The following is an 11,424-nucleotide window of genomic DNA, read 5'->3' on the forward strand; positions in this document are numbered from 1 at the left end:
TATTTAACAAAATACTTTATGAGAGCGTTCGGCGCCCGAGCGAAGCTCTTTAATGGTAACACATGCGTACGTAAACAGAGTTGCCTCCCCTTGCTACACATTGCCCTTGAAATTTTTCGTCCGGAAGTAGCCGTCCAGTGGGGAAACCGGAATTGTGTCCTTGAAGCAAAGGCAATTATGTTTCAACTTTAATATCCGTGCTAGAAAACAGAATATAAACGTAAACAGAATTGTTGTTATATTTCGACACTTTCAGAATTTGATAAAAACTAATATACATTCTGTGGAAAAAATCCATCACATTAAATGTGATACAAACATCATATGACGTCACAAAAACGTAATACTCCTTCGGCCTTCATCAGTTATTTCCGATGAAAAATTAACCGTAAAATCTTGGAACTGATGTCCGTTGCATTATCGTTTTGTCGGTGCTTTCAGAACTTTGGTTTATTTCTGTTTTTATCACAGGTACAATAAGTAAACATGCGGATATTTCCATAAGATCCTTTTTGTCATGCACCAGGTTCTGTTAATATTTCTACCGGGAGATATATATATGTATTACACCAAATGGTCTACGTGTACATTTATTTGTTCATCGTCAAAAATTTCATCAGCTTTTGAATACCAATTGTTGAGAATATGAATAAAATATCTAACATATTTGAAGTCTTGTTATAGTCTTTACACAATGTATTTATACATCACCACTCATTAAAGAAACAATTGATAATGCATTTATGTTGTAATCAACATTGATTTTCCAGACCACCAACACGAGTTTGACGCCAAATAAACCAAATAGCCCCTATTTAATAGGCGGAAAAACGTTGTAATACCAGGTGGTTCATTTGTATATATTGTTTTAATACTTTGTTTGTCTATTTTTTTTATTTTTTTCCCCTGTGTACAATTAGTTTGGTTGTTTCCTATTTTTAGATCGGTAGCAAGCATTAATACGATACTTAACAGCTTTCACAGATCCTAACGGCTACCATAAACACTAAAACATAGTTTTTTTCCCCAGTAGAAATGTGCTTTACATAAAACGCATTCAGGTATTAACTTTCGGACTGTTGAACGTAATATTTTTTCATCACAAATAACTGAAATAATATTCTATGAATGCGCTGTTACCGAAAAAAACAGAAAAAGAAAATAGCACCAATTGTTTTATCAGGTTATTGCATCCACCTTGAAAAAATGACATGAAATCTTGATAATGTAAAAACGAAGTGAAGTGAGACAGGAAGCCTTAAAGGGCTCGTAATACTATGATTGAAAGTTCGAACCATTGTCTCGTAGAGAACATTTTTTCTTTTTTCAATATTACATTTAATTGTATTTTTTCAATAAATTTACTTCTAAAAAATCATTTGGAGTTCAATCGCCCAACGGCTGTTCAGCGTTCATAAACAACTAGAACACATCTGTCTTCTCTCCATTTTTTTTATTCTGAAACATTTGTAACACGATTGTGAATTGTCAATTCTAAATTTGAAATAGGGCGAGTTCATTATCCGGATTAAAGTAAAACATTGGTAAAGGGGACATAACTTTTCGTATCAAGTTACAATAATAAACGTTATCTCAAGTTCACCATCAATGCTATGTGTTGTTAATGTAAGTCGGGGTAATTTTATCATGACTTTTTAAAACACGTGAGTTGTTCCAATGACTTTATCATGTGACACATGGAAAAAACCTACAACATATAAGACACACACTTACAAGCAAAAAATATCAATTACGCACAACAATTACGAAACGGACTATACAGGAAAACGAAAGTACAATCCTTTCACACATGTATTCACTTACCAGGCTTCCCGATCAGGGCTGTGTATTTGCAGACACTGCCCGTACTCCATACATACATGTAGGAATACACGCTTGTTGTATAAATGCGTCCGAACTATTGCTAGTTCCAGCGTAGAGTGACTGGTGGCAGAATACCAGAGAGGGATAAAGGGCGGATCGGAGGGAGTGATGGGTAAAAACCGTGGTAAGTCATACAGTCCGTTTTTCACTGGTCAGTCTGACCAACACTCACGACATACTAGTCACGTGAGTAGTACTCACGCAACCGCATACAAAATACCTTCACACACACAATGACACTCACAGGTATGACAGTATGTCAGCCTGGTCTACACATACCCCCCTTATTTGAAATATGTCCAGGTAAGCAGGTAAACATCAGCTCATCCAACTACTATGTAATAAATCATTTCCTGCAAAATAAAGAAACAAACAAAGAAATCACAATTAATTATTTAATAGGGAAATGCATCTTCGGAACCTGTAGAAATAATCGAGAAAACCACAGTTAATACATTTCCAGACAGTGGCATAACACTTGTAGTGCTATACGATAATACTGATAAAAAATCTCTCTATGCAAAGGAATGGGCTTTGGTAAATATTTAGGGCTCATCAGTAAATGACATGATCCAAGTAGTCAAGCATTAAATTATTTTAAAGCCGGTTAACACGGACATCCAAAGACCTTATATTCCAACAGCCTCTACAACGAGTCGTTAATAAATAGATAATATCAACTTCCGCTCTCATTAAGACTGCTGTATAAATTATAAACTCACATAATATAAACAAACTAAACCAATGATAGGATTACTTATTTAAAAATGCCGTAACTTACACCAACATGATCAGATACCCAATACAAGTTATCTTTTATAAATATTGTACCAAGGTTCAACATTTATTTTGTCTTGCGACTTGTACACAGAACCCCTCATATAAGGACTGCCTTTATACAAGGACAACCATTTATGGAGAAAACCTCCCAATAAGGTCAACCTGTGAATAATGAAAACCTATGTATTAAGAACACCCGTTTAAAATTAACCACTGTGTATGGTGTATATCACATCAGAATACCACACACCTGATCACCTTTATTTTACAGCTACCTGACTGATACGACAATTTCACAATGGTCACAATACAGTTCCTAAGTGCTCGCTTTACTTAATTTTACCTTATAAAGTAGATCTATTAAAAGTAATCTGAACATTTTGTCAATAAAACACTCACTACTCTACAATAAAACCCAACTGTTCAAAATGTCTCGTCAAAATGTTTGGGGAATAATTGAGATCCATACCAGTCTGGGGGATTTCGTGTCCTGTCCGAACGTCGCACTCCTGCAGGATTAACAGCTTCCATATCGGATCCGGAATCCTCCCTATTCTCTGCTGATGGAGCATCTTGTGTCTCAGCCTCATCAGGGTTTTCCAAGGAACCTGGTGTCGGAGGTTCTTTTTCCATGGAGACCTCTGGGGGAATGGGATTAATCACTGGGTCTGGCACCCTATATGGAATAGGGGGAGATCAAGCTGGTGGTGCTGGGCTGTTTTCTATGGAAACCCGGGGCAGATAAGGACTCCTAACCTGTCCAGGGGTCCTATCCGGAGTAAGGGAGACTACCCCTCTTGGTTTCCACCTCTGAGACATGACATACCTGTTACCGACCGTGTTCGAATTGTCCGTCTCCGTTATGGAGCTGGAACTCTGTTCCACTTGGGATGTTACCCTACTGACCTTATTTCGGCGAACGTTGCGATTCGCCATAGCTTCATTTTCAGCCCAGTCAGACTGAATTGCTGTCAATAACAACAGCATATTCCTATGAAGTGTTCGCACAGAAACAACACCATCTGCCCTCTGCACTTTATACACAGGTAACCCATCTACCTCTGCTGATACCATAATATAGTAATCTTGCTCCCATCTATCTGCGAGCTTATGTCTACACTGGAATCCTACCTTTCTCACCAGTACTCGATCACCCAGGCCGAGTTTTGACTCTCGTACACGAGCGTCGTAAGCAGCCTTATTTTGCTCAGCTTGCCAACCAGATTCTCGAGCTGCTGACCTATAAGCATACTCCAGCCTCTGCCTCAGCCGATGGACATATGTCTCATAGTTGCCGGATTGATTCCCATGTGGGCCATTGATACCCAGGAATGCATCAACGGACAACCTCGGATGCCAACCAAACATTAAATAGTATCCAGTCGCATCACGTTTGGTGGCATTGTAGGCCTGCACCAGTGGTGAAAATAGCTCTTCCATTTTGAGGTGAGTTTGGTAAAACCGCTCTACCCAGCCATTGCCCATGGAATGGGATGGGGTGGTTCGAACCTTTTTAACCCCAGCAATCTTTCATAGTTCCCTTATGACTTTGCTACAGAAGTTTCTGCCCTGGTCAGACAGCAACTTCTCAGGGAAACTATAATGAACGATGAAGTGTTCATATAAGGCTTTTGCTGTTGTCGAGGCAGTTTGGTTGCGGCACGGGATTGCTTGTGCATCGTGTGAAGTGATCAGTGATTACTAAGATGTTTTCGTAACCACCCTTTGACTTTTCTAAACTTAAAAACTCAACACACAGCAACTCTAGTGGCTTAACGGTTTCGATTGGGACTAACCAAGCCGCACAGGCCTCACAGGGGTTTTCCTCCTAATGCATCTACCACACTGCTTTACCTTGTGACAAACATCTTTTTCCATGCCTGGCCAATAGAATCTCCGCCTAGCTAGCCACAGAGTTTTCTCTTTGCCCTGGTGTCCCACATCGTCATGTATACCCTTCAGTTCCTGGGTCTTGTGTACTTCAGGCAACAGTAATTGTTTCACCTGTTCACCATCTACAGTAGTAGTTCTGTAAAGGACCTTGGTTACAAAAGGTATGCACCCTTTCTTCCTAAGATACCTTCGCACCTCGGGTGGCTCATCCTTCAGCTCTTCTTCCCCGGAAAAGGCTTCATACTGTAGAGGTGTACAAGCCTACCACTAACTGGATCCTTACTCTGTTCCAAAGCCCAGTCTACTCGACCGATCTCATCTAAATTGCCACCAGCCTCATCTCCGACCGGAAGAGAGGCTGGACCCAATGTTATTGAGTCAGCGAGTGGCACTGAAACTGTGGCAACCTGGCAAATGGTCTTGACCGTGTCTGAAAAAACCCTGTGGACAGCGGGATAACCTGTCTGCGTCAGAATTGTTCTTCCCGGGGCGATATGGTATTGTGAAGTCATAACTAGCTAAGGCGGCTGTCCAGCGATGGATTGAGGCATCTAACTTAGCCTTAGTAAGGATATAAGTTAATAAATTGTTGTCGGTGATACCCTGAAATTTGGTACCATAGAGGTAGTCATGAACATTATCAGTGACTGACTAGGTCGGAGCCCCCTACTCGCATACGCTATGACCCTTGGATGGCCTTCCTGCTCCTGAAAAAGGACACTACCAAGACCGTCTCCGCTGGTGTAAGTGTGCACCACGAATGGCTTGGAATAATCTGCATATTCCAGAAATGGAGGACTAACAAGCTTCTCTTTGACTGTGTCAAAGTCAGTCTGTTAGGAGTCACCCCATTTCCACTTTGCATGTGCAACTTTCTTTTTTCTACCGGTTTGTGTTTTACCTGGGACACCGTGCCCCCTCAACAGTGCATTGAGTGTCTCGACTATCTTGGAGTAGTCTTCACAAACCGTCGGTAGTAACCTGTGAACCCGAGGAACTGGCGGTGTTTCTTTAGGTTTTTTGGCTCAGGCCAGTCATTTACTGCCTTGGTCTTATCTGGGTCAGTACTAATACCCTGTTCTGAAACCACATGACCAAGATATGTGACTGAGGTCGTAAACAACTCCCCTTGGACGGTTTCAGCTTGAGACAATGGGCCTCAATCTTATCAAACACAGCCTGCAACATCTTCAGGTGCTCTTCAAAAGTTCTAGCAAAGATGAGAACATCATCTATGAAAACCAAGCATTCTCGTAGATGTTAATCACCCATTCACCTTTCCATCTACCGCTGGAATGTGGCAGGAGCTTTCGTCAAACCGAAGCACAAACGGTTACACTCATAGAGCCCAAGGTTACCTACTGAAAAGGCTGTGTAAGGCTTGGACTGTTCCTCCATCTCTACCTTCCAATAGCCGGAACGTAGGTCAAGCTTAGAGAAACAGTTATAGCTATTCAGGGTAGCAATGACTGCGTCAAATCTCGGGAGATTATAAGCATCCTCCCGAGTGTTGTTTTTGAGCATTCTGTAATCGATACAGAACCTCAGGGAGCCATCTTTTTTTCTCTCGAACAAGTACGATGTTTGACGAGAATGGGGAATTAGATTCCCGAAAAAACTCCAACATCAAGCATATCCTTGACATGCTGTCGTACCTCTTCAAACATGCCCGGGGGAATCCGTCTATATGGTTGTTCAAAGGGTTTTTGATCTAACAGCTCTATACTATGCTTAACAAGATCTGTCTTACAAATATCTGAAGCATCTTTGGAGAAAATATGGCTCCATTTACCAAGGGCTTCTCGAACAGTAACCAACTGTTCGTCAGACAGACTACTGGTATCAACATGTACACCTAGTTCTTCAGGTTCAGACTGTGTTGGCATATTCACTATACTTGAAACTAAGTCATCTACAACTTTAACCTCCTGAACCTGACAAAACTCTGTCTTGGGTTTTATCGATATGGGTTTTGTAGTCAAATTACAGATTTGGACGTGTAGTCTCACTATGTTAGACTGCTGCTTACACTTTACCACCAACTGCAAACTTGGCACCATTACCGTCTATATTTTCAGTGACAACCTTGCTGATATTTTGTCCTATGCCTCTAACGATCCCATCTACCATAAATAACCATAAGGCTATACAGTGACTGTTTTCTTACCAAGTGATCTAACATAGAACTTGTCACAATGAATACTACTCATAGCCACCTCCCACTCCTGTGGTACAATTGGCGCCCAACGAAACATACCCACCGAAGGTGGTATAGGTTCTCGTGTGTCTTCGGGGTTGAAGACGTTGTAAAAGGAGGGAGTAATGTAGCGGCACTGGACTGGGTCGATCGTCGGCGACCAGATAGCTCAATTGGTAGAGCATCCGTCTAGAGTTCGGAGGGTCCCGGGTTTGAACCTCGTTTTGGCCGTGCATTTTTCCTCTCCTGTTACATTTGGCGTGGTGCCTCTAACTATCCCATCTACCATACAAGAACCATAAGGCTCTACAGTGACTGTTTTCTTACCAAGTGATCTAACATAGAACTTATCGCAATGAATACTACTCATAGTCACCTCCCACTCTCGTGGTACATCTGCAGTGCTTGTCTTACTAGAAATAACCACCTTACATGGTCTAATAATATTAGTACCAACAATCACATGGCACCTCTCATTGTACTCGATGTCTGGCTCCATTAAGACTAGAACTGGGATATCGAGACCATTTAAAAATGGAATTTGAACCGTCGTCTTGATATAACCCAAATATTTCAACCTTGTACCATCAGCTATTGACACCTCTAAACCTAACACATCTAAATCCTGCAAATCTGGTCGATCTTTTAACTGCAAAAATACTTTGTCTGACAAAGTTGTCAAAATTGATCAACTATCAATCAACGCTATCATTTCTTCACCGTGAAGAACTATCTTACTCTCATTCTTCTCTCCAACCATCCTATCAAATACTTGTTGGCCTTTGTCTGGTTTGGTACAGGTCTCCACGTGGCCAGCAGCAGAGACCTTCAGACGTTTGGGTTACTGTAACCACCACCTGTCTGTCGACCTATATTGCCTCGACCTCTTCCTTTCTGATGTTGACCTGACTGACCTCTCTGACCTTGACCTTTACCTCTATTCTGGTAACCTGTTCTACTTAATTGCAAACTGTTCAACGTTTCTAGTACCTTGGAAAACTTGTCATTTACCTTTTCATCTAGATTCTCGAACTTCTTGTCAAACTACTTTTCCAATTCCTCTATTGCGCTAAGCTGCTCAGACCTATCTCCCAGAACTGTTTGTGTTACCTCCACTACTAACACTTATCTCACTCTCGACAATACAAATCTCTTTCAGCAACTGGTCGTAATCTAATATTGTATCAAACTTATGCCGAGTCTGACTCTTCAACTTGTCACAAGATAGTGACGACCAAAACTTCCTGCGAAGCAAATAATTCTTGGAATAACTATCTAAATGTCCATGCTCTACAGCCACTTGTAACATGCTGTCTAATCGACACCCAAAATCCGTAGCAGTTTCCCCTGGCTTTTGATAGGAGTTAAAGAATTCTTGCATTATCGTATCCTTGGTGCGTACATCACCCTACAAGATATCAAACTTGTTCAAGATCTCTCTCACACTGTGTTGATTGTCAACCCCCATCAGGGCTAGTCTGGCATTCCCTCTAAGGGACCTATGGATAGCTTGACCTAAGATATTTTCAGATATTACAGGGTCATCAGCTAAATACTGGACTTCATACCTCTATTCCTTGTAAGTAACTTCATTCTTATGAGGTTGTTGGTTCCCTGAGAACTGGGATATTTTAGGGATGCTAGTGTTGTTATGACTAGGGGGTCTTGACAAAATTTCGTCAAACCCAAATCTGTCATGCTTAGGGGTACTAGTTTCAAACTTAAAGTTAGTTTCTACATCTTTCACATTCTCCTCCCCCTCTTTAAGAGGGGTGATCTTAAATTTACCAGCAGCTGTTAGCCTTGTAATAATTTCCATGTCGAGCTCCGCGTAAGTAAGAGACATGATGATTATATATATGTCAATAGATATATATTAATAGCAACAGAGTAACAACTCGACACCTATGATAGGGCAGCTCCAACCGGCACGGCCAAAGTAGTATATACACCATCACTATAACCATAACCTAAGTATAAAATACACAACAACAAAAAGGAAAATTTATAAAGGAGACCCTCCATGTATCTACATGTAGTACACTTCTAGGATACACAGTAAACATTTCTTCAGCCAACACCTAGCTAACAATGCTCCAGGATGTATGCCATCCTTGTACAAACACAAAAATTTACACTCACTCTAGCCTTATTCTGAGACTCACAATTTACAACATACAATATAGCACTTTATATATACTAATATAATACAGTAGGCATTACCAACCAATAAAATTACTTCAAATGTAATAAACAATATAAAACAAAATTGACATTGTGTATGAATAACATTATTACAAACAATGTACTTTACTGTGTCATAGCAAAAATGTCACAAAGAACAACAATAACAAAGTTTCAAATACTTTACACACCAATAATACATTTCTACATAATGTACAAATAAAATACTATGTTGTGATATAAAAAATCACACTATATACAACAATAATAAACTTTTATATTCTGAACAAAACAATAATAAACTTTCACATTATGTACAGATAACAACATACCATATTGTGATATAAAAAATATCACACTTTATAGCAATAATAAACTTTGTCATTATATACAGATAACAACATATATTGTGGTTTAACAAATATCACACTATTATTCTATTATCGCCCTTTTCCGAGGGAACTGTTCTCTTATAGTGTTGTCTGGGGAGGTATACGGTTCCCTTTTCCAGTAGGAAGTCTGTAAGTACTGCGACGTCAAATGGTGTCGTCTGCTTCGTCTTTATGCATTGATGAGCCTCTGCGAAGCAATCGGCATTCCTGGTCCCGAAATTCGAAGCCATTTTGGCAGACGACAACAATGAAGCGGTCCAAACAAAAGTATAGTGCCCGTCTCCAGGTATAGTTCCCGTCGTCAAGGGCGGATGCTAACTATATTAAATAGAACAAGGGTAGTTATCCAATAGCTATCCTAGAAATTATCATGTGATGTACTAAACAACAATACTAAACTTTTACATTATGTACAAATAACAACATACGATATTGTGGTATACAAATATCACATTGTAAAAATAACACTGTTGCATGTAATATATAAAAATGAACTTGAAATATAGGCCTATTGGGCATATACATGTAATAACAAATATGGAATATAATCCTGACTATTGTGATGTATAAAATACTTCCCAGGCCAAAATGTCTTTCCTGTTGGGTATTGCACAACCGAAGCCTAGTACCGCATTCCTTACAACCTTTCTGGTCCAGGTATTCAGATAACATCGCGAGTTCAACCAGTCGTCTACCCTGCGACCAGGTTAAAAAGTTATTGGCGTATTCATGATCACTAGTACTGGAGGGATCCTCATCGGACGTCGGTCTGGGTTCATCAGTAAAATTGTCAGTAAGCGCGGTGTCGGCTCATCAGTAAAATTGTCAGTAAGCTTAGTAGGGGCCTCAGTAGCCAGCGTCTCTTCAATGTGTGAACGAGTGTCAGTTTGTTTCGTCGCATAGTCGTGGTCTAGAAGTTGATATTGGACATCGTTGTTGTTGTTATTATTGTCAGTTAATGCATGTCGGCCATCACTGCCACGTCGTTGTTTACATCGCTACGACAGGTTTTTTGGCCCACACTTCTGCGATTGGAGATTTTCAACGCAAGGGACACAACTCAAAGTCAAAATGTTATTCAAACGAAATCTATTTTAGGGAAGATAACAACATTGTCGAAATGATAATCAGAGGCAGGTGACTCAAACACAGAAAAACGACAGTGGAATTCTTTAGTGTTTTGCTATGGCTGGGACGGGGATCCTTAAACCAAGTTATTCTCACACGCATACGTAAATACACACTTATACTAATGTACAAAAAAACGCACTCTTACGTCATATGCAGAATGTCATTCTTATGTCGTGCTAGGGATGTAGGAATAGAAATAGATGAAACAGAAAATGATATTAAATTAAATGGAAAACTCGTAAAAGTAGAAAAGTATCGACTAGGTCGCCTGGTAAGTGTACACATGTGGGACATCGACCAGATGAAGAGGGATTGCCGTGAATTCGCCAACAAATTCACTGACAGGAACTCCACCTCTGCGGGCGGATATAGAGGACTTATGGGCAAATATCAAGGACAACCTCCTGGTCATACACAACATCATTCAATCCAAGATGACAACAACGCGCTACAACCAGCCCTGGATAAACCGAGAGGTAAAGGCGCTATCTCGGCGTAAGAAGCGCAGCTACAACCGCGCTAGAATATCCAACTCTTTCAAAGACCGCGAGCATTACCATCAGCTCAAGAAAGCAACCCAAAATGCCTATAAGAAAGCCTACAATGAATATCTGAATACCATCATATCGCCAGACTCAACACCAAACCCAAAACGCTTTTGGAGCTTCATTTACAGCAAGAGAAAGGACAGTTCAGGAGTAGCCTGAAATCCTCCGACGGAATGACATACTTGGACAAAAAAGCCAGGGTCAACATCCTTAATGCCCAGTTATCTTCTGTCTTCAACGTCAGTGAGAGGTCCGAAAACATGAAGGACATGGGCGAGACCAGACATCCAGATCTACCACCCATCTCTCAGAAGGTGTTAGGAAGCTAATGCTAGGCCTAAACATCCACAAAGCCTCAGGACCCGATCAAGTACCAACAAGACTGCTGAAGAAACTGTCCACAGCGATAGCCCCA

General features: G+C 40.5%; 1 protein-coding gene across 1 annotated transcript in view; it reads left to right on the forward strand.

The window, feature by feature from the left end:
- Positions 1-1,868: 1,868 nt before the first annotated feature.
- Positions 1,869-11,424, forward strand: part of LOC110455141 — a 39,377-nt gene continuing 29,821 nt past the window's right edge. Inside the window, exon 1 of the mRNA XM_021505094.1 lies at positions 1,869-2,008. The gene's annotated coding sequence lies outside the window, so the exon portion shown is untranslated. The remainder of the gene's footprint in view (positions 2,009-11,424) is intronic.

This window comes from Mizuhopecten yessoensis, unplaced genomic scaffold (assembly GCF_002113885.1).
Source record: "Mizuhopecten yessoensis strain PY_sf001 unplaced genomic scaffold, ASM211388v2 scaffold8149, whole genome shotgun sequence".
NCBI lineage: Eukaryota > Metazoa > Mollusca > Bivalvia > Pectinida > Pectinidae > Mizuhopecten > Mizuhopecten yessoensis.